Genomic DNA, 24,366 nt, shown 5'->3' with positions numbered 1-24,366 from the left:
TGTATGAGTAAAACATTAATAATAAGAAGTGTATGAGTAAAACATTAATAACAGAATCAGTGCAGGACGTAGCTTAATGAATAGCGTGACAAAATTCACGGTTCGCATCCCGTAATTCTTTGGTGTCGTAAGTGAACTGTAAGAATGACAGTCAAATCCCGTTATTCGATCAAGGTAGACAAAGCTAGATAACTAGCGGAGATAGCTTGTATGTCGCAAGTAGAAACACGAAACGTATGCTGTCTCTGTCTGTCAAACTTAAAAAATAATTGAAAGTATCTAAGCATTTAGCTGTTAGAAAGTTGATTTGTATCCATTCTTTCTAAAATCCAGTAACAACATATCTCGATGTTCAATAGCTCGTCCAATTTCAAATAAAAAAAAAAGACATAACTAAAGGTTTTCGATTAGTTAAAACAAAAAGCAATAGAAATAAATATTTCTACTTCAAAGGTATTTTAAAATAAACTCGGGTAAATCCATAGCCATAGACGTTTGAACTACAAACTTAAGTCAACATTTGTGTGGAAGCACTTTAAGAAACAACTATAACACCTATAGTCTGAGTATTTCATAAACACATATATAAGTAAATAGTTGCTTTAAAATACTTTTAATATAGAAAAGAAACGTTTGCAATATGATTTTATTTTAATTATAAAAGCAAAGGTAAATATTGCGTGCCAGTATCATGGAGAACGCCGCATACATGTGTAAACGTTATTTATTAGGAATGGTATAAGTACAAGGATATGTTAACATTTGTATTTATGAACCAATCTGAAATAATCGTTTCTTGTACCTGTGAAAAATAAAATATAGACGTTTCATTCCTCTTGTTATTTCTAATCATATTATTAAACCAAACATTAAAATAATTAACAAGGCTTTCTGCTGGTCAAAACGAGCAAGACGAGTTTATTTAATTCGTGATGACAAGAAACCCACTTGAAGTAAAAATATATCTCAGGACGGGTGTTGTGGGTATTAACACTTTTACTAATAAAGCAGAGAACAACGTTTCGACCTTATTAGGTTAACCTCAAGATGACCTAAGAAGGTCGAGAAGCTGTTCTCTGCTTTACTAGCAAAAGTGTTAATACCTATACCAGCGGTCCTGAGTTTAGTTAAACCTAATTCTCATGCAAAAAACGAAACAAAAGACGAAACTCTATACTTTAAGTGTAACCCAATTTGGCACTCTCAAAAATGTTAAAGCCTGAACAAAAAATCGGCTTTTAAAAGTGACTTTGTGGTAATGTAATTGGTGAAAATAATAGTCCCAGTGAAGCTAAAAGTAATACATTGGGTCGTTAAAAATGTATTTTGATGGACATTTTGAGACCGTTGTGTACACAGAATGAATGAGTTTGGTTGTAAGACATGACATCAGTTCCTTTGATTAGTGGATCCAGGTGGCAATGGTTGTCAACTAGATTACTTATCACTGTGAGTCAAATCTCAAGGAAGTTCTGGCGAGAACCACAGTTTTGAAGCTAAATAATGAGTTTGCTACCATAAATTCAACAACAACTGGCGTCTAAATTAATTTCCTATTTCTGTACCCAAGAATTCGGCGAAATTTTAGAAAGACGATTTGGATACAAACATAGAAACAAAGGGAAAGCTGAAACACCGAGAGACTAAGAAAAAGAACCGAAATAGCAGAACAAACAAGACAGCTTCTAAACAAATAGGCCTAAAAGGTTGAGGTTAACACATTTGTGCTCCACTTAAAACTTCTGTCAAACAAACCTAAATGGACTAGTTGACATATGCAGTTGTTGAAAAGCTTTCACGGCTAAGGCATCTTCAAAGAAATGAAAAACTGGTGATTGTGAAAAGCCATGAAACACTGCTACATCATTGTGTTCCAATGTTAAACAATAACTATATTAACCTAAGCCTTAAAAATACAAATTCTTGCTTGAATCGAAATCGTTTCGCCCCTGTCCCTCAATGTACTTTATTATATGATTCAGTCAATTTTTTCATTGCATTTAGCATAATTTATTCAAATATGTTTATTTTAATGATTGTAATTATGATTTTGCGATGTCCTTATTTTCAGTCCCAGAGGGAACCAAGTAAAATTTAATAAAGCTTCTAATTTTCTGAACAAAAACGATGTCATTGTTTTTTGGTTTATTTTCTAAAGTAAATAAATATTTCTCGTGGTCTTACCAAAACTAGTATTTAAATTACTCATATCAGTAATGACAGTTATAAGATATCATTGATTTATAGCTTTTATCATAATGTTTAAAGTACTAATGCTTAATTCAATAATCATTTTAAAACCTGCAATTCTGTTTAAGCATCAAGTTATCTTTAGAATAAATAAACCTCACTTTCTGCTGCAAATATTCAGATGAGGCCAGGAAAAAAAAAGAATTAAAATAAACTTAAGGTTTCGTGATGATGAGAAATCCATTTGAAGTAAAAATGTATTCTCAAGACAGCTGGTATGAGTATTAGCAGTTTTATTAAAATAAAGATGACCTTAAAAGGTCGAAACGTCGTTTGTTTGTTTTTACTTTATTTTAATTAAAGTGCTCATACTCATATCAACCGTCTTGAGAATACAAACTTAAGATTTGTTTCTTTCACGACAGAATATTTAGTTTCTAGATACGATAGAAGCATTGTATTTCAAACAATTTCAGTTTTTTTACTAGATAAAATTGGCCCATTGTATTTTAAAACAAGTTCAGTTTTTTTCAATAGATATGATGGAATTATTGTATTTCAAATAAGTGCAGTTTTTTCACTAGGTAGGATAGGATCATTGTACTTCAGAGAAGTGCAGTTTTTCACTAGGTAGGATAGGATCATTGTACTTCAGAGAAGTGCAGTTTTTTTCACTAGATAGGATAGGATCATTGTACTTCAGAGAAGTTCAGTTTTTTCACTAGATAGGATAGGATCATTGTACTTCAGAGAAGTTCAGTTTTTCACTACATAGGATAGAATCATTGTACTTCAGAGAAGTGCAGTTTTTCACTAGATAGGATAGGATCATTGTACTTCAGAGAAGTGCAGTTTTTTCACTAGATAGGATAGGATCATTGTACTTCAGAGAAGTGCAATTTTTTCACTAGATAGGATAGGATCATTGTACTTCAGAGAAGTTCAGTTTTTTCACTAGGTAGGATAGGATCATTGTACTTCAGAGAAGTTCAGTTTTTTCACTAGATAGGAGAGTACCGTAAAATTTTTATTTTAACACTTTTATTTTTTTTCACTAGATATGTGACAATTTTCCTTTTACCACGTTCAGTTTCCCACTGGGTGGGATAGGACAACTGTACTTCTGATTACTTAATTTTTAGCACACTGAGGGAAAAAAAATTTTTTTTGGATGGAAGTAAAATCCAGTATTTTAAATCTTGTCCTTTAATACTGAAACGGTGGACAAGAGAAACGTCACCAAACCTGAAATTTAAATTGTCCTTCTCTACATTTGTCTGCGTGTCTGCGCGATTATTTTAAGACACAAAATAAAAACAAGTTTTTGAATATATTTTTAGGGAAGTGAGCCAAGATTTCATCTCGAATGCCAAGTACGTTGGCAAAGTTTCAATTTCTTTAAGGCAGATTCTATGTAGTGATTAGTAATAATTCGTTTAGGATAGTGTAACGAATCTCATCCGCCCTGAGTAACTGAAAAGAACGTTTCGCACTGTTAGCTCCTAACTTCATCTGTTACTGATGATCGACGTGATTATAATTAGGGCTAGTAATTCAAAAATTCGTCTAAAAACGCCACGCGAGCGGTAGAGGCAGTTAAAGCGTCATAGATAAATATTCAAGGTTATTTAAAGAGTAGAGTTGTGATTTTATAGATACTTCACAATTTGACGACCGGATTTTTTTATTTTTTTTAGTTTAGTAACTCGTAATATTTGTGGATGGAACAAGTCTATAAGCTGAAAACGTAAAAACAGCACTGCTATAAAAAAAAAGTAATTGTTACAAGTCTATAACGGCATTGCTACGAACTGGTATTGAAAAATTAGCGCTGCCATAAGCCGTTAACAGGAAAATTGCACTGTTATTAACTGGTAACGACAAAATTATCACTGCTATAAACTCATATTAGAAGAATAGTACTGATATAAGCTGGCAAGGTGAAATTAACAGTTAACAAAAGAATAACACTGGTACAAGTGTTTGTTGTTGGTAAACACAAAGTTATACAATAAATTATCTGTACTCTACCCTTCACAGATACTGATTTTTTACCGTTGTAATCTAGGGTGTGGGGGAGTATTAGATGTAAAGCTGGTATTTGTAGGAGGAAGAGATTTCAATACAATTGATTTATGTCATATAGAAGACATTTTTATATATGTAATAGAGGCCCAAGAAACAAATAATTATTTTAATATTATACACACATTTAGGTTCGCGAAATATTAAAATATATAACGAACCCTAAGTCCAAACACCTTCAAATGTCATCTTCTCTTCGTAAATAGTAAATACATGTAGGCTTCCGTTTTCAAGTCGTGGTAACTTTCTAATGTATGCTGTACATTTGCGGGCCTGGCATGGCTAAGTGTGTTAAGGCGTGCTACTCGTAATCTGAGGGTCGCGGGTTCGCATCCCCGTCGCGCCAAACATGCTCGCAATTTCAGCCGTGGGGGCGTTATAATGTGACGGTCAATTCCACTATTCGTTGGTGAAAGAGTAGCCCAAGAGTTGGCGGTGGGTGGTGATGACTAGCTGCCTTCCCTCTAGTCTTACACTGCTAAATTAGGGACGGCTAGCACAGATAGCCCTCGAGTAGCTTTGTGCGAAATTCAAAAACAAACAAACAAGCTGTACATTTGTCATTCTGTTCGTGACAAATGGGAGGATATTCAGAGAATTTTTTTTAACGTGTAAGTTCATGCGCTACCTATTGACTTAAAATTGTAACCAAATGAACAAGCAGCATGTAGTCATGATGTCCGTGGTCATTAAGGGATTTATTTGGACCTTCCAATGAGATAAGTTTCAAACCTGCCAAATGAGTTCTAACTTTCGCTTTTAGTAACTTTCTATTGTTCAATATTTATATCCTAATAACTTCCTGTCAGGGTCTAATATTAGAATATTTTAATCATAGATTACAAAAAAGAAGCAACTGAAGTATTAAAGGTATTTTATAACTTAATGTGTTATTTGTATTCTTTATCAAGGAAACAAATCACGTTTCGAATATTATAGAACATAGCAGTAAAGCACTTGTTTAATGTTGCGTGTTTTAACTGTTTTTAACGATTAAGATGTGTTATTTAGTGTAGTTTAATGGAGTGGTACATATGCAACTTACTGTAATAATTACGTATCTAAAAAACTTATGGCTATTTCTAAACATTTGATATCTAATGTACTTTTCTTTACAGCTTAAACCAGAAATAATTTATAAGAACATTTGAAGTTCGTTCAGTAACATTGTGGCTTAACGCCAGTATAAAATAGCGTATATTCAACCTTCTATATAATCGTCAATACATGGTTGCTTTTGTGTGAATTAGAATAAAGTTAGCATATGTATTTGAAACTTTATAGAACGGATGTTAGGCTTAACATTATCTTATCATAAACATATTATTTGTTACTCATACATAAGACTGAGTGCGTAATATCAAAACGGTTCTGAATATTTAAATCAGCAAGTCGCATGATAATTATAGCCGATTTAAAGTTGTAATGGGACAGAATGTACAAGAACTACATCTATGAGTTGCAGGTTCGACTCCCATCGCTGAAAATGATCGTTTTTTCAGCCGTGGGGTCGATATAATGTAAAGGCAAATTCAATATTCGATAGAGTAGTTTGAGAGTTGGTGGTGTTGACTACTTACTTTCCCTCTAGTCTTTCACTGCTAAATTATGAACGGCTAGCGCAGATAGCCCTCGTGTAGTTTTGTGCGAAATTAATATCAAACCAAACCTCTAATCTATCATTTCAAAATTAGGAATGGCTAGCACAGATAACCATTGAGTAGCTTTGCGTGAAATTAAAAAACAGCAACAAACAAACAGAATTATATTTCGACATTGTTTTGTAGGTTTGCAAATAGCACACAGCAATCCTTTCCAACTAGAAATATTCCTACACTCATACCATAAAGATGTATTTAAAGATTTAGAATTTAAAAGATGGAAATACACTTTGTACTCAATGACAAAACAAAGGAATATCGACAATTCAAAACAGACCTGCTACAAGTTGTATACCTACCGTGGTTAAGTAAAGTTCAGCGCCTTGTAACAGGTGAAAATCCAAGAAACACAAAGGTCAGTGGTAAAAGCTGTCCACCTACCTGAGGCAACATTACGAAACATTGCCACGAAAAATCTCATCTGGGAAAGCGATACAGGTCACGTGTACACGAACTACTTCCACGAAAGTTCGAGCTTAACATATCTCAAGTAATGGGAGAATGAAACAGGTATCCACGCTATTCCATACGAAGACATACTAATGAATGGATGTCTTGTGACTTTTGAAATTGAAACTTGGAAACCATCGTCCTAGTACACTGGAACCAATGTGGACCAACATGGAAGAGGAAGAGTGAGTTTTGGACATAACAAAGTGTGTCCACGGAGTGTCCACGTGGTGAAGCTCTAATACCGATTTAATACAAAGTATTCAGTTCTCAGACATGGTTATTTATACTCGAAATTGACCATTAGTAATCCTTGTACTCTTGGTAAATCGGGGCGGTTTCGAAACTCATAAGACTTGTTTGTTTATTTTATAATTAAGCACAAAGCTACACAATGGGCTATCTAGACTCTGCCCACCACGGGTAAAGAAACCCGGTTATAAGTTCGCAGGTATACCGCTGTGCCACTGAAGGGTACTCATAAGACATTCTTCTGCATTCTGAGCCACTCAATGGCACAGCAGTATGTCTGCGAACTTACAACACTAGAAACCGGGTTTCGATGCCCGCGGTGAGCAGAGCACAGATAACCCATTGTGTAACTTTGTACCTAATTTCAAAACAAACAAACAAATAGTATTCTAAAAATCTCTAAAGTAGAAACAAAACAAAAGTTATTAAAAGATACCCAGTAAAATGTTAAATTTTAAATATTTAGAAGTAGAAAAAATCCTAATACAATATTTTGTGGTTACTAAATATATCTGTATAATTATTACGAAGTAAACAAATTAATACATAAAGTTTAACATTTTAATGATAAGGCTGTACAGCATTCTGTCATTTAAATTTATGTAAGAAAGTTCAGTTGTATTAGAATGAAGACTTTTACTACTGAAAGACCGTTTTATTTTGTTTGACCTCCCCAGGCGACTCAGCGGTAAGTCTGAAAACTGATAACGCTAAAACAGGGGGGAAGAATACATGAACACGTGTAAATAAAGAATAATATTGTCTGAATGTATCTGTGTTTATTTCATATTTAAAATATATAAATTAGAAAAATTGATAGTTTTAATGAAAGGTAAGGATAATATGACGGCATTGTTATGAACAGTTAAAATAACTGAAATTAGAATATATATACAATTAAACGTAAGTTTTAAAAAAAAGTTAAACCTATTGCAAGTTTAATTAAATTAATAAATGTTATTTTTAAATTCTGTTAATAACATAATATATCCATTCTCATAACCAGATTGGAGACTAACAAGTAGAATAATTAAGTTTAAAAATATAATCATCCACATTTTTATCGAATTTAGAATGTCTCTTTTATGTTTACATTTTGTGTCTATTCTGTATTTAGCCCTTTTTTTCCATGATTCTCCTTAAAGAATTATCTTTAATTATATCCAAATATCCACTAATAATACGCTTATTAAAAGAATCTGCTAAGAAATTTAAGTAGCATTCACATGATAAACTTTTCACATTATTTGTACATGTTATTTAAAATGTCGTATTTTGAAGGAAAAATATTTTTTATTACAGAATCACACACAATTTTAGGTAAATCATTAACAATTTTATGTTTAAAATTGATTAATATATACGATGATTTTTTTATAGATAATTTTGAATATATCATTTTAATTAATTACTTTAAGCCTAAGTTTCATAATCCCGGAAATTTAGTCTTTAGTATGATTATTTTGAAAAATTAAACTTCATCAGTTGAAGTGTTAAGTATATATATATATATATATATATATATATATATTCTTGTAGAAATAACTACGAATATTAGCTATGGTACAAAATATATTATCTAAATCTGTACAAAAATAAATAAAATTAGCCCATTTCATTTTTATATATTCCTCTACTTTTGGTTTCCTATTAATACTAGCTAAAAAATTTACCAGTGTAATTACTATTAATTAAATTTATAGCCGTAGTACCATTATATTATTAATTCAAAGAATAAGGACGTAAAGTTTATATATAAGAATGTAAACACTTTCATTTTGTTATCTATTTGTATCAATATTAACGATTTCTGAAACTCTAATTACTGCTTAAAAAGGATAAATAAACTCTGTAATGTTCTAATTCTACCATATTTGTCACATTATTTTTAGTTAGAGATTTATCCAGATTCATGCAAATATGTAGAGGATTAGAAATTTGTTCCACATATTGCATATCACATGCTAATAAACCTTTTCTTTGCAAAAGGAATAGTTATAAGTAATTGGATGAAAATGCCTAAGAGAAGAACATATGAGACATCGCTTACTATCACATTTTATAACATCTGTAGCTAGAATACAAAGACAATAGACAGCTAGCTAGGCTAAATACAGTTGACACATGATGTATAGTTAGTGTTCATAAATTAAATACAGTTGTATATAAATAATATGTAATAAAATTAACGTGTGTGTAAATTAATACAGCATCACACAACATTCATTGGTACTAATTATTTATGTAAGCTAAAAATTAAAAAAAAGAGAATACATCAAAAGGAAAGGTAGAGCGAATCTTAACTTTTACAAATATGTGTGTGTGTGTGTATTTAGTCCCACAATAGAAAATCAATTGAGTTAAGTCATTCAAAATGAAACACAAAAATACGGTAAGAAGCTTAAACTTTGAAAGGCAGAAATGAATTATTTTAGTATTTTTAAAGGAAAATAAATATTTATCAAAGTTTCTAGTAATATAATATGAAAGTTGCGTTTGGATTGCTATAGAACCGGGGCGTAATAGAGATATGAATTATAAATGTGGACAACTGGATTCGTACTTCTATGTGGTTTTACAAGATATTATCCGCACTTCAAATTGTGGGTGAGTTATAAGAGTGACAATCAATCCCTTAGCGTGATTTTGATAGGTCACTGGTTCAAAATTAAGGCCGATGACTGACAGTCTTAGCAGCTTTGCTATAAATACAAGATACAGATAAAATACCAGTGTTTGCACACTTTTAATTCTTCAAAATTGTCTTTCTCTTTTCCTTTTTTGCTTTATTTATTTCGAATAATAAGAAAGTAGTGACATTTTTCCATGAAAGTAACTAACCATTTAATAAGCTGACCTAAGTCAATAGTTTTTAAAAGTTTTTCACGCATTATAACATAAACATCAAACCATGTATTTCTTTGCAGCATATAATGAAAACGAAAAATTAGTCAATATTTAACATGTAAAGCTCATTTTAACATTTTTTTTGCCATTCTACTTTTGAGCGTAGAATGATAGGTCGTGTAACTTTTCTTGTGAGCCTGCGAATATATATTTTTTCTTTCTTTTTTTTTTACTTTTAGATGCTAAGCCTAACACATTACACATTTAAAACATAAAAATAAATATTTGATAAACTTAATTTGTCGGAATAGCAAATAAGAAATGGTTATTTCAGTAGTTACCATAATAAACCCTTTTGTACATTTTAATATTTCAAATTTTGTTTGTAGTTAAATTACATAATAAACTCTTTCTGCTGTGATCACCAACATATCAAAACTCAGATTTCGGAGTACAACTCCGCAGAAGTTTCGTTGTGCCACTGACGTTCAGTGCCTAAACATTAAGTTCGTGTAAAACAGAAAAAAAAAACTTGAAACTTTTAGTTTAGGGCATAAAAATAAGTAAAACTAAATTGAAAAAAATTGAATAAATCCACAAATGTTTGTTAAACTACATTTATTTACATAAATATAAAATTTCACTAATATTGAATAGTAGATTTAAAATAAAAAATGAAAATGATAACTCCTACTTCAGACGTATTGTTCAGTTTTAAAACAAGTTCGCTGTAAAATATATATTATTATCAAATTTGAAATTTTCTTAAAGTGTTTCTAATTGTTGTCTTGATGCAATGATAGTGACGGAGAAAGAGGTTTAAACAATATTGTTCATTGGACATTTTAATAGTAACTGAGTTGTTATAAGTTATATAGTCTCAGTACTACAGTAAGGTTACCAAAACGTTTCACATTTATATTGTAATACCGTCAGTTTTGACTTCAATCCACAATTATTAATTTTTTTATAAATTAGGATGGATTAAAAAATCGAAGGTGAAATTAAATATTATTACATTACTACGTCATTAATCTTACAGATATATATATATAATACAAAATTATGTACTTGTTTTAGAAGAATATATATGGTAAAAACTGCTTACTTTTAAATTTGTTGTATAGGCCAAAAATGTTTTTATTTTCTGAATGATGTAAATCATTTCACAGCTTTTAGGCAGTAACAAGATATGTATCTATATATTTTCCACAATTTCAATTATTAATAACCATGAATATACATATCTGTAGCACAGAAACTCTTGGCCAACAACAAACTTAGCGATGCCACAGACATTCTTGGTCAATACAAAACGTAACGTTGGCACAAACAGACATTTTTGGTCAATGTTTTATAAGTAACAGTGGCAACTACAGAAGGTACTGAAACTCCCTTTATTAAACAGTCACAGATATACAATAAAGTTCACCTCAGATTGATACCCTGAACCATAAGTATGTTTTATGTTTTGTTGGGTTTTTTACTCCCTGAATATGTACAACGTGACAGAAATACACGTTCTGATACAACTAGTATATAACAAAAAACCCTATCAACAATGTGAAATACTAGACATTTTGTATGACAAATTAAAACAAAGCGATGACAGACAAATGACATAACATTAGAAGATAAATGCTAATATTTATGAATAAACATGATTTTATTATAAACACTATCTGAAAGCAAATACTAGAAAATATTAACAGTTGTATCATATGAACATAAGTTACCGATATGAAATCACATGTAAAAAAAAGACAAAATGAATGCTAAAATTACATCTTTAATCATAATTATAAAGAGTATCCAATAGTAAGTGTTTCAAAATGCATGAACTTGTGTCATATAAATCCTTTATAGCTTGAGGTTTATATGTCGTCGAAGTGCATAAACTTTCCTAGTTATAAAAACAGTAACGACATAATTCAGTTTCTGTAATAATAAAAATGATTCACTTCTAAATCACTGACATTAAGCAACCATTACTGTTAAAACTCTTCATATAAAGTATGTGTATATATATACGTTGTGTGTTTACAATCAGCGTAACATAAAGTAAATCATATCATCCACTTATTTCATCCCTACAACAAACTTAAGTTTGATATTAGCAGCTTCGAACCTTGCAGCGTTTCATACAGTTGGATATTTATTCTATGCAAGCGATGCTTATAATTCAAGATATATCTAGAAGTATAACATACATTACCCCATATTCGTTAAACATGCCTTCAAATAATTACACTAAATAAACAGATAACCACACTAAATAAACATATAATTACACTAAATAAACAGATAGTAACACGAAATAAACAAATACTCACACTAAATAAACAAATAACTAAATAAACAGATAATCACATTAAACAAACAGATAATCACACTAAATAAACAGATTATCACATCAAATAAACCAATAACCACACTAAATAAGTAGATAATCACACTAAATAAGCAAATAATCACATTAAATAAACAGATAATCACATTAAATAAGGAGATAATCACACTAAATAAACAAATAATTACACTAAATAGTTTGATTTTACCCAATACAGAAGAGTAAAGTCCAAAATAATACAAAACCTAACTAGTTCATGTTAAAATATTTAATTTCCAAAAAAATAGAAAAATTAATTAGTTATTCAGTTTTGTTGTTTATCGAATTCCTACTTACGTTGATCGTGGTTATCACGTTTTGTAAAAATATGAGGAAAGTAGCACACACAAATAAGTTTGTTTTTTGAATTTCGTGCAAAGCTACACGAGGGCTATCTGCGCTAGCCGTCCCTAATTTTGCAGTGTAAGACTAGAGGGAAGACAGCTAGTCATTACCATCCGCCGCCAATTGTTGGGATACTCTTTTACCAACGAATAGTAGGATTGACCGTACCATTATAACGCCCCCACGGCTGAAAGGGCGAGCATGTTTGGTGCGACGGGGATTCGAACCCGCGAACCTCAAATTAAAAGTCGAACGCCTTAACCCACCTGGCCATGCCGATCCTCCACACAAATAAACTTTATTGGAATCACGGGTAATTAAACATGTTGGCGGGTCAAATAGAAATTGGTGTCTTCTAAAAGGAAAAACAAATTTACATTTTGTATGTACTCAATAAGGCTTAAAACTTACGCATTTCAACACCAAGATAGCTGTTTTAATAACTAATGCATTGTTCGTTTCAGCTTCTCGGGTTATTAAGTATAGTTTTCAAAATATTAAATTAATATGCGCCACATTATAGAAACTTTGATAATTAAATGTTTGCAGTTTGATAGGAACAACATACTTGTTCGTAGATTTTACCTACCACTGCTAATACTCCGCAGTGGGCTGTACCTTTGTGATTAGCAATAAACAAATAAATCACTGCTAGTAAGCGAATTAATATTATTTAGTTTCTTTATAGGCGAATTTGATACTAAAATTTCACATGGATAATTCTCAAAAATACACAAAACGCATTTTGTAAAACAACAAACGATCACAAATATATTTATGAGGATAAAAGCATTGCACTTCTGCAACGTCCTAAACTGAGGGGAAAAAATGAACTTTGAAAGACATATGACAAAACCTAGAGGTAAATACAGATACATGACCACTAGGGACTCTCATATAGTCATTCAAACTTTTATTAATAGGCTTATTAACAGGCTAGTAGATACAGTACTGTGCAATAAAAGTGTTAGGACAGGAGAATATTTTATCATTATTTCCCTTTTATGGAATTAATTCTTCCATGCCATTACAGAATGTAAATTTTAACATTATCTTAATGCTTTACTGATCCCTGTTGACAACTGAATGGGCCAATGTTGAGAACGATTATTCTTCAGAACTCTTACACACATGTACCAAGAGCATGTCATAATGGTTCTGTTTGATGCATGTTTCCTTATAGCATAGCCACATCTGGCTATCTGCTGTGTCCACCGAGGAGTTATGCTTAAATGAACATAATTATCAAGTTTAGGGTCTGAGATAAGTGTCATGTCTTAACTATATAGAAAGAAGCTAGCATAAAAATATCGGTATATGCTAGAAGAAATCAATTTAAAACCACTCCACAAATAAACTTTTATAAAAACATTGTTTTATACTGTACATTAAATTTTATCATGTCACGACCCCAAAAGCATAGATAGTTGTTAGTATAACAGAGAGTTCGCATAAAGCTTTACGTGATGTTAGTTGGACTCTCCGATAAATTGCTACAGACTTGAAAGTCTTCCCAAATACTGTCAAGTACTCCCTAGGTTGTGAGACCGAAACAGGTAAATTTGAAAATAAAAAAGAAAGAAACACAACACATAAACTCATTGATATTGGTGTTTAATGTCCTCGTTTATCCAGCTTTCAGGACATAAGGAAGACTGCCACTGATCTCAAGCATGAGATAAACAACCATGTACCAATTGACAGGAAAGTGTCCAGATCTACAATATCAAAAAGAGCCAACGGGAATGGAATATTTGATCATGTGACAGTTAAAAACTTTTACTTGAATCTTCAAATATTGTCAAGAGATTAAAAGTTGCTTAAAAGTACAAAAATTGGATTGTTGATGATTGAAAAAGGGTGTTATGGACGGATGAGTCCAAATATGTAATATTTGTTTCAAAGCGTGAATTGTGTATCCGGCGGAAGAAAGGTGAAAGATACTTACTTCAATGTATAGTACCTATCAAGAAGTATGTGTGATGCAATGTGATCGTTTGAGAGACTTTTTTCTACCGAAGTTACAGGATATTGTAAAAAAAAAACTGAATAAAGAGCCAGCGAAAGTATCATGAATTACTGATCCGTCATGGTATACCCAGTGGTTTAAATATTGTTAGTAAAGGATTCTACTACCAAACAGATAATGACACCACACGCTCGTCCAAACCATGCAGAAATTACTTAGCTAAGATAGAAACTACTGGAGTCATTTAAATGATGTAATGACTTCCACAAAGTCCCAATCTCAACTCAATTGAGCAGATTTGGGACTAGAGATACAAAAAACTTGACAAATCAAAATTTATTTTCAAAGAAACTTTATGGGAGTGTATTAGAAACATATGGAGTAAAATTCCAAAAGATACTTTGATTAAATATGTTACAACAATGACTGAAATACTGTCTGCAGTTATTAAAACAACAGGGAAACACACGAATTATTAACTGTTTGCTGAACTCAAACACTTACCCTGAGTTTTTGTTCTATTAAATATGAAAATTTAATAAAATGTTTTACACGTGATTTACCTTCCAATGTTGATGTTTCACATGTGATTTACCTTCCATTGTTGATGTTTCACATGTGATTTACCTTCCATTGTTGATGTTTCACATGTGATTTACCTTCCATTGTTATTTGAAAGTAGCCTAAAATATAATTTTGTATTCTGTCTTAAAAACTTTTTTGTACAGTACTGTAGTTCTTTAAAATATCCCACTAGAATAATCAGTATTCTAAAATACACTACTAGGATAGTCAATTTTCAAAAATACCCCATTAAGATAGTCAGTTCTCTGAAACATACCACTAGAACAGTCAGTTTTCAAAAATACACTATTAGTAGAGTCAGTTCTCTAAAATACACCACTAGGATAGACAGTTCCTTAAAATATTCCACTAGGATAGCCAGTTATCTGAAACATACTACTACAATTGTCAGTTATCTAAAATATACTATTATGATAGCCAGTTCAGTAAAAAAAATTAAAAATACTAGCATAGATAGCCTAGTTGTTTAGCGCCATAAAACGCCAAAAATATACTACTATGTTGGTCAGTTCTTTAAAATATACTACTAGGCTAGTAAGTCTCTGAAATACAACTAGGTTAGTCAATTCCCTAAAATATACTACAAGGCTGGTCATTTCACTAAAATATACTGCTAGGTTAGTCAGTTCTTTAACTTTAGACAGAGTTCGACGTTGTAAAACACTGAATAAACGTATAACATTGATAACAACCCATAATTATATTATTACACATACATATGATTATGTTTCACGACAAATATGAGAAGGGTAAAGCACTTACAAAAAAGTAATTAGAAATATCCGAACAAAAGTCGTGTTTCAAATATCTTAGTGCTGAAATAAGTACGTGTGATTATTTGTCGCTGTTGTTATTAACATGAGACAGCAAGTAAGAAAGAAACAATATGAAAACTTAAAATATACTGAATGCACTTCGGACAACTAATTTAGCTGGCCATTAGGAAATAACGTGGTTACTCACGTAAATATAAGTTTAGTTTTGCTATGTCTTGTATGTTGTGAAGTCAGTGGGTAGATTTTAATGAAAATCGAATTAAAATTTGTCTGTAGATATGCATTTTTTTTGTTGATTTCGTTGTGCTTTGAATTTCGCGCACAGTTACACGAGAGCTATCTGCGCCAGCCGTCCCTAATTTAGCAGTGTAAGACTAGAGGGAAGGCAGCTAGTCACCACCGCCAGCTCTTGGGTTACTCTTTTACCAACGAATAGTGGAATTGACCCTAACATTAAAACACCCCACAGCTGAAAGGGCAAACATGTTTGGTGCGACGGGGATTAGAACCCGCGACTCTCAGATTACGTATCGAACGCCTTAACCCAACTGGACTGGGCCTGGCATGGCCTAGCGCGTTAGGGCGTGCGCTTCGTAATCTAAGGGTCGGGGGTTCGCGCCCGAATCGCGCCAAACATGCTCGCCCTCCCAACCGTGGGGGCGTTATAATGTGACGGTCAATCCCACTATTCGTTAGTAAAATAGTAGCCCAAGAGTTGGCGGTGGGTGGTGATAACTAGCTGCCTTCCCTCTAGTCTTACACTGCTAAATTAGGGACGGCTAGCACAGATAGCCCTCGAGTAGCTTTGTGTGAAATTCCAAAAACCAAACCCAACTTGACATTCCGGGCCTGACTTCGTTGTGAAAGTTACTCAAGTTGTCACCACGCTTGCTTTTTTTTTACTAAACAACACTCTAAATAGAAAAGTCTCAAACAGGTGATCCCTAAATATGGTATAAAAAACTTTAACAGTTCAGTAAATCTAACACACTGTTTACAGGCAGTAATTTTTATTGTACGAGTTAACACTTTCTGATAAAACATCAATATTGTGAGGTAGTATTAAATGTAGTTATTTTTTGGCAGTAATTTGTAGGACTACAGAAAACTCAATACCATGAACATTTCTTCTAAACCATTCATTTTTATGTTAGTCCTGTAGTTCCTAACTTGTAATATGTAAGGAACTCACTGAAAAAAAAAGGCACTTTTCAATTATTATAAGGCAAGTTTGTTTGGTTTTTTTTGTTGGGGTTTGGGGGGGGGATACGTGTTAGAGGAAACTATGAGAGACTGTAGGCTACCTTTGGTACACACAAGGTAAAAGCAATAGAAGCAAAGATTCTCGTTTAGTTCTACTCAATGAGTCGTACTAGCTACTCTTAAACAGTGAATTATGGCGTATTAAAAACTGATATGATATCAAAATTATTTATTTACATTTAAGACCCCCAAGTCTCAATGTGTCATCCATTTTAACACTGAAATCTTTTATTTATTCATTTTTTCATAATAATTCGTAGCAAGGAAGGTACTGAATCAGGTGTATCACTTCATAGTTGTTGAACATTTTTTATGAAAAGAGGAACTTCAAGGGCACAAGTGCAGACAAAGGGTTTTAAGCCCTCGTCACCTGTATACAAACCCGACATCTTTCAATAGTAAATATTTCTCACTTTACAAAACTATTATGAAATACCCCAAAAATTCTCTCTCTTCACCTTTCTTGAGTCACAAGAATAGTAACAATATTATAAAACATACCGGCATCAACTAATTCATTAAAACTGTATTACAGTTAGTGATGATATAAATATATAATATCAGTATATAATATTAATCTATCTAACTTACACAAACACTGAAACTGTAAAGAGCAAATATGTTATTTTTCCGGATTTTACACCCAAACTTTCTCCGTGAGATATAATGTGAATGAATATCATTCGTACATACATGCATCTTAAAATACTTGCATAAAGGGAAAACATGGGGATTTTTAAGCCTCCATGTTACACCTGCCTAGATGTTTAGCACCATAACATGTCAACACGTTTCTGTCCAAATTTGGACAAATTAAGAAAAGAGTTTTGGTTATTTTTTTAAAAATACCTTCAGTTAAATGTAGTTTCCATCACATATTTTAGACCTAGTGAATACTATAACATTAAAACTTTTGCTTTTCAAAACTTTACGCAAGAGGAATATGAGAAAACATCTGCAGTCAAAATGTCATTTTTACCTCATTTTGTGAAGTCTAATAAGACTCATTGATTAAGCATGTTGGACTTTTAACACTTTAATATTATTAAACATTCTTAAGCATTGGATGCAGATAGCATAGTTGCTTTGCGCCAATAAACGCCAAACAACCAACTTAAGCTTTGCAGAGAAGTGTAACGCCTGGGTGATGTTTAATACATTCATACAGTCAACAATGTTCTATATGATGAAGGTGGCTTATTTAATCATTTTCTTTTTTGTAATACATTACAGGAAAAACTTACAATGTTATAATGTATGTTTAGAATTTTATCCTTAACTAAATATAGAAACACTCTACACAAATAAATATGACCCATATATATAATTTACCAGCTTAATTGTAATGGAAAAATTAAAAACTAATCGCCAGCGATGGACGTCCCTTATTCACACCTTACAGCTCATCAGGAAATATTCATGCAGTATTTTAGCCATGAAATCAGCGTGTCATAAAAAAACACATTAATTTGAGTCAATAGTTTAACTTGTTCCCAGTTTCGATACGTGTTTATTACAAGACAAACCAATAGTTTGTTCGTTTCAATTTCGCGCAATGATACACGAGAGTTATCTGCGATAGTGGTCAATAATTTAGCAGCGATATAATAAAGGGATGACAGATAGTTAACATCAATCACTGCCAATGAATTGTGGGATTGCCCGTATTTTATAACATCTCAAAGGCTGAAAGAACGAATATTTTCGGTGACGTAAATTCGAACGGACGATCCTCAGATTGAGAAGCAAGCGTCCTAACCATCAGGTTATGCCAGCTCTGAAAAGCCAATAGAGAAAATCTAAATTAAGCCAATTTCTTGAATATAGTAAGTACATGGTACATATGTAGCTGAATGTTTACTTAAACACAAACGGTTCTGGTACAGTGATCTGAATAACAATAAGTAAGCTTGAACTGGATCATAACTAGAAGTATTAGCTTAATGTCTCCCTTTGGTTCAACGGTAAGCTTCGGGAGTTATAACGTCAAAAATCATGGTTCGATTCTAGAGATGAGTACAGTGCAGATGGCCTAATGTGCTGCTGTTACATTTGAACAGAAACAAATGAGCTAATTTAGACAAAAACACGTCTGATGCTGAGAAATTTATAGTAAGAGCTCAAAACTTTAAAATCACAATTTTTGTGTAATATTAAAAAAAACTTCAAAACATTTTAAAAGATTACATGCGGAAGTCTGCGATATGCACATGGAACTAAGTTAAATTTTCCTAAGTTACTAACAGGGCTTTGGATAAAAAATTACAATTTTTAAAAGACATAATTAGCAGTTGTAAGTTTGTCAAAAATAGACATGTTCAATGCTTAGTGAATAAATGACAGAAAAAGAGAGATGACGTTTCGATGCTCTGAAGAAAACTAGTAGCACTTTACTAATCGGTCGTCCTCCAGGTCGTCTGGTCAGTTTCTCAAAATAAAGATTTTGTTAGCTCTATATTAAGCTGGCTTTGAAATGCAGTAATCTATAAGCTACCAAAAGCTCTAATGAAAATATGTGTGCTAATTAAATCAATTTTCTCTCAGAAATAGGCATGAAACTTATTTTCTGGCAAGCTGTAAACTGTCCTAAACGTCGAATATGACGTTTTAATTCACAAGAGCCACTCGGAGCTCTTTATACATGTTAACCACTTAATATTGGTTGAAATGTTAGGGTTACAATCTGACAGGATGTTACCTGATTGGGTAACTTTGTGAATGAATAATCATGAAGGCTATTTTAGTTGAATGTTATACATCTTTCTCAAGTAATGAAAACAAATGTTTGTTTTAATAATTTGTCTCCTGTGCACATGGTAAATGGCAAAACAGTGTCACCTAAACTGTCTCCAATCTGTTTACAGAAATGATCTCTCTCATCTACAGATGGCTCACTCAATCCCATAAAGTGGGGACAACTTCTGCTCCAATCTGTTTACAGGAATGAGCCCTCTCGTATAATTATGGCACACAGAATCCCATAAAGTGGGGGGTAACATCTTCCCGAATCTATTTACAAAAATGAATCTCTCACCTAATGATGGCACACAGAATCCCATAAAGTGGGAGTAACTTCTTCCTCAATCTGTTTACAGGAAAGAGTCCTTTTGTATAATTATGGCACACACAGAATCCCATAAAGTGGGAGTAACTTCTTCCCCAACCTGTTTACAGGAATAAATCATCTCGTACAAAATTATGACACACACAGAATCTCATAAAGTGGGGGTAACTGCTTCCCCAATCTATTTACAGAAATGAGCCCTCTTACTTAATCATGGAACAAAGAATCCCATAAAGTGGGAGTAACTTCTTCCCCAATCTGTTTACAGGAATGATCTCTCTCATCTACAGATGGCTCACTCAATCCCATAAAGTGGGGACAACTTCTGCTCCAATCTGTTTACAGGAATGAGCCCTCTCGTATAATTATGGCACACAGAATCCCATAAAGTGGGTGGTAACATCTTCCCGAATCTATTTACAAAAATGAATCTCTCACCTAATGATGGCACACAGAATCCCATAAAGTGGGAGTAACTTCTTCCTCAATCTGTTTACAGGAATGACTCCTCTCGTATAATTATGGCACACACAGAATCCCATAAAGTGGGAGTAACTTCTTCCCCAACCTGTTTACAGAAATGAGCCATCTTGTACAAAATTATGACACACACAGAATCTCATAAAGTGGGGGTAACTGCTTCCCCAATCTATTTACAGAAATGAGCCCTCTTACTTAATCATGGAACAAAGAATCCCATAAAGTGGGAGTAACTTCTTCCCCCATCTGTTTACAGGAATGAGTACTCTCGCATAATTATGGCACACACAGAATCCCATAAAGTGGAAGTAACTTCTTCCCCAATCTGTTTACAGGAATGAGTCCTCTCGTATAATTATGGCACACACAGAATCCCATAAAGTGGGAGTAACTTCTTCCCCAACCTGTTTACAGGAATGAGTCCTCTCGTATAATTATGGCACACACAGAATCCCATAAAGTGGGAGTAACTTCTTCCCCAATCTGTTTACAAGAATGAGCCATCTCGTACATAATTATGACACACACAGAATCTCATAAAGTGGGGGTAACTGCTTCCCCAATCTATTTACAGAAATGAACCCTCTTACTTAATCATGGAACAAAGAATCCCATAAAGTGGGAGTAACTTCTTCCCCAATCTGTTTACAGGAACGAGTACTCTCGCATAATTATGGCACACACAGAATCCCCTAAAGTGGGAGTAACTTCTTCCCCAATCTGTTTACAGAATCTCATAAAGTGGGGGCAATTGCTTCCCCAATCTGTTTAAAGGAATGGGCCCTCTCAGCTAATGATGGCACACAGAATCTCATAAAGTGCGGGTAACTGCTTCCCCAATCCATTTACAGGAATGAGCCCTCTCACCTAATGATGGAACATAGAATCCCATAAAGTGGGAGTAACTTCTTCCCCAATCTGTTTACAGGAACGAGTCCTCTCGCATAATTATGGCACACACAGAATCCCATAAAGTGGGAGTAACTTCTTCCCCAATCTGTTTACAGGAACGAGTACTCTCACATAATTATGGCACACACACAATCCCATAAAGTGGGGGTAACTGCTTCCCCAATCTGTTTATAAGAGTGAGCCCTCTCACCTAATGATGGCACACAGAATCCCATAAAGTGGGGGTAACTTCCTCCTCAGTTTGTTTACAGGAATGAGCCTTCTAGTATAATTATGGCATGTAGAATCTCATAAAGTGAAGATAATCTCTCTTTAGTCTGTTTACAGGAATAAACTCCCACATCTAATGATGGTTTACAAAATGCCATAAAGTGGGGGTAACTTCTAAATTACTTCATGTTAAATACATTCAAATATTTTTCCTTGTCTAACTAATTAGGTAAGGGATTTTTTATGGAAAACATCATTGAGAAAGGGATATTCTAGGAACATTCTCCTTCAACAAACACTGAACATTTTCTACAAAATTGCAGACCTATTCAGTTTCATGTACTAACACGTTTATTGTGTCTTTACATTGAAGTTCAGTAGTTTGCACAGTCCGAACCGTCGTAGATCATGAGGTCTCTTGCTTTATAGGAACGGTACGCTCTAAATCTGTCATCACTTTTAAAATCCTCAGCAAGTGGTCGTGTTTGTCTTACTGAATCTACATCTGCTGGAAAAACCAAGAACAACAAAAAATTAAGAATAATTAAGAATAAAAATATTTTTGTTTAATTTTGTTTTAACCCTAGTATTACAACCTTGACACATTATTCTGAGTTTTCAGAAAACATTAAGCTCTTTAGTACTATTCTTCATTTTATCTAATATATAATATGCATTTATATTACTATCAAGATGTAGTATAAAACAAACGAGATGGAACTCTCGCCAAATCAAAATAACTTTATGGACGAATACGAAACAAACATGAAAATCGAATGGTTTTTATAACAAATATAAACACAAATATAGTGATAATAATTATTTGGTTAAATTGGAAGAAATAGAAAAATCATTAGAAAAGACAGTAAATTAGAGTAATGGCATATTAAACAGGTTACTACTACTATTCCAATTAAAATATAAAAAAAAGCAATCTATAAGGTTCCTTCTTGCTCCAGCCCATAAACTACATGTTTGTAAACCACTGAACTTCGAATACAAAAAGCAGTGATCTCACGGTGACTGAAAAGTTTCATGTCTTGTCTAATGACGCCACTGATATTACTAGCATAAGGTGCAACTGAAATTTATTCATAATCTTGGAAGAAATTGGAAATAGCTGAACAACCATGAACAATGTAAATATTATCATGTTTTCTCATGACGAAAAACCCACTTGAAATAAAAATGTATCTCAGAACAGCTGGAACGGGTACTAACACTTTTAATATTAACCTGTTTGTTAACCTGAAGATGACCTAGGAAATTCGAAACGTTGTTCTCTGCTTTAATATTAAAATTGTTAATAGCCATACCAGCCGTTTTGAGATACATTATCATATATGTTCCAATATGAAATTATATAAATTTGAATGAGATTCATATGTAACTTATAAGCACCGTGCAGTATTGCATAAGTCTGTAATTCATATATGAACTCCAGCTAAGTATTGTACAAGTCTGGTATTCATATATATATGCCAGCTCAGTAATTTATAAATCTGGGATTTATGTACATACACCAGTCTAGTACTGTATGTGTCTGGAAGTGATCTATTTAAAGCATATAGTTATTCCTAGTATCTTATAATATAAATTTATAATTGGTATACATACGTACATACATCATCGCCGGGACTCATGTCGTCTATACACCAACACAATGTTTTTAAAATTGTATATAATCTATCCGATATTGTTTAAGTCTGAAATTTATGCCCATTTAGGTGTATACGTATTTTTATCAGACTGCTAATAACTCTTGTTAAAACATTACAATCACAAAATAAGAAGTGAATGAGATGGCTAGTTTTTAATATAGGTAAGGTCACATTTTTTATAGACTAAGCGAACTGTTGTTTGTATCATTGACCTAGAAAGTTCTCCCTTTTCAAGAGAATCATTATTAAACGTTTAGCTCCAGACAATAAATTCATAAATCCAAGGAAACCCACCAATGCCAGAACTGTTGTCACAAGCAAAAGACTTATAAACATTAGTTAACTCATTGATATCAAGTGTTTTGTCTTTAGGGGAATATTTATAAGTATTAAGGTAACACATAAATAATAGCACTTTTGCCTTTGGGGAAGGTTTATAAAAATCAGATAGCCTCTTGATACCAAAACATTTGTCTTTGAGGAGATAATTATAATCTTCAGGTAACTCATCAACAACAGGACTTTTATCTTTTGGGAAGATTCATAAGCATTACGTCATCAATTAATACCAGGACTTCTGTCTCTGAGGAAGATTCATTAGCATTATGTCATCCATCAATACCAGGACTTTTATCTTCGAGGAAGAATCATTAGCATTATATCATCCATTAACACGAGGAATTTTGTCGTTGGAGAATATTAATTAGCATTTTGTCATTCTTTAATACAAGGGCTTTTGTCTTTGACGAAGATACATTAGCATTATGTTATCCATCAATACCAGGACTTTTGTCTTTGAGGAAGATTCACTAGCATTATGTCATTCATCAATACCAGAACTTTTGTCTTCGGGGGAAAATTATAAGTATCATATAACTCATCAAGAGAAATTACAGAGAAAAGGTTCTAACGTTGGGCACTGACGTAACCCACTGGTAGTATTAATCCAGTTTAACTAAATCAATTTTTGACAACCTTCTGCTTTCTTCCTTTCAGCTACTATTCCATCCAATGAGACAACTTATCCCCTGCATCTTGTCAAATGTTTGCTGACGTTCCACATATGTTCCCATCGATATAAGAAGTGATCTCTTCAGAAAATGTCAAGATATTTTTGTAAGGCAAGATATTCCCCTAATGAAACTATGTTGATCATTAACGACAATTTTAGTCTTTGTTAAATGGCTTTGCAAAGGATCGTTATCAGACTTTTAAAGCCGTTTCCCA

General features: G+C 32.8%; 1 protein-coding gene across 3 annotated transcripts in view; it reads right to left on the bottom strand.

Annotated features, from left to right (window-relative positions):
* Positions 1 to 10,865: 10,865 nt before the first annotated feature.
* The window catches only part of LOC143239063 (iroquois-class homeodomain protein irx-4-A-like), a 46,401-nt gene continuing 32,900 nt past the window's right edge, over positions 10,866 to 24,366 (bottom strand). For 2 of the 3 annotated variants that reach the window (XM_076479853.1, XM_076479854.1), the window contains exon 6: positions 10,866 to 21,986. The gene's annotated coding sequence lies outside the window, so the exon portion shown is untranslated. The remainder of the gene's footprint in view (positions 21,987 to 24,366) is intronic. The other variant, XM_076479852.1, reaches the window with a different exon arrangement.

This window comes from Tachypleus tridentatus, chromosome 13 (genome assembly GCF_004210375.1).
Source record: "Tachypleus tridentatus isolate NWPU-2018 chromosome 13, ASM421037v1, whole genome shotgun sequence".
NCBI classification, from domain to species: Eukaryota; Metazoa; Arthropoda; class Merostomata; order Xiphosura; family Limulidae; genus Tachypleus; species Tachypleus tridentatus.
Note: the sequence above shows the minus strand (reverse complement) of the source record. Positions and strands in the feature narration are given on the sequence as shown.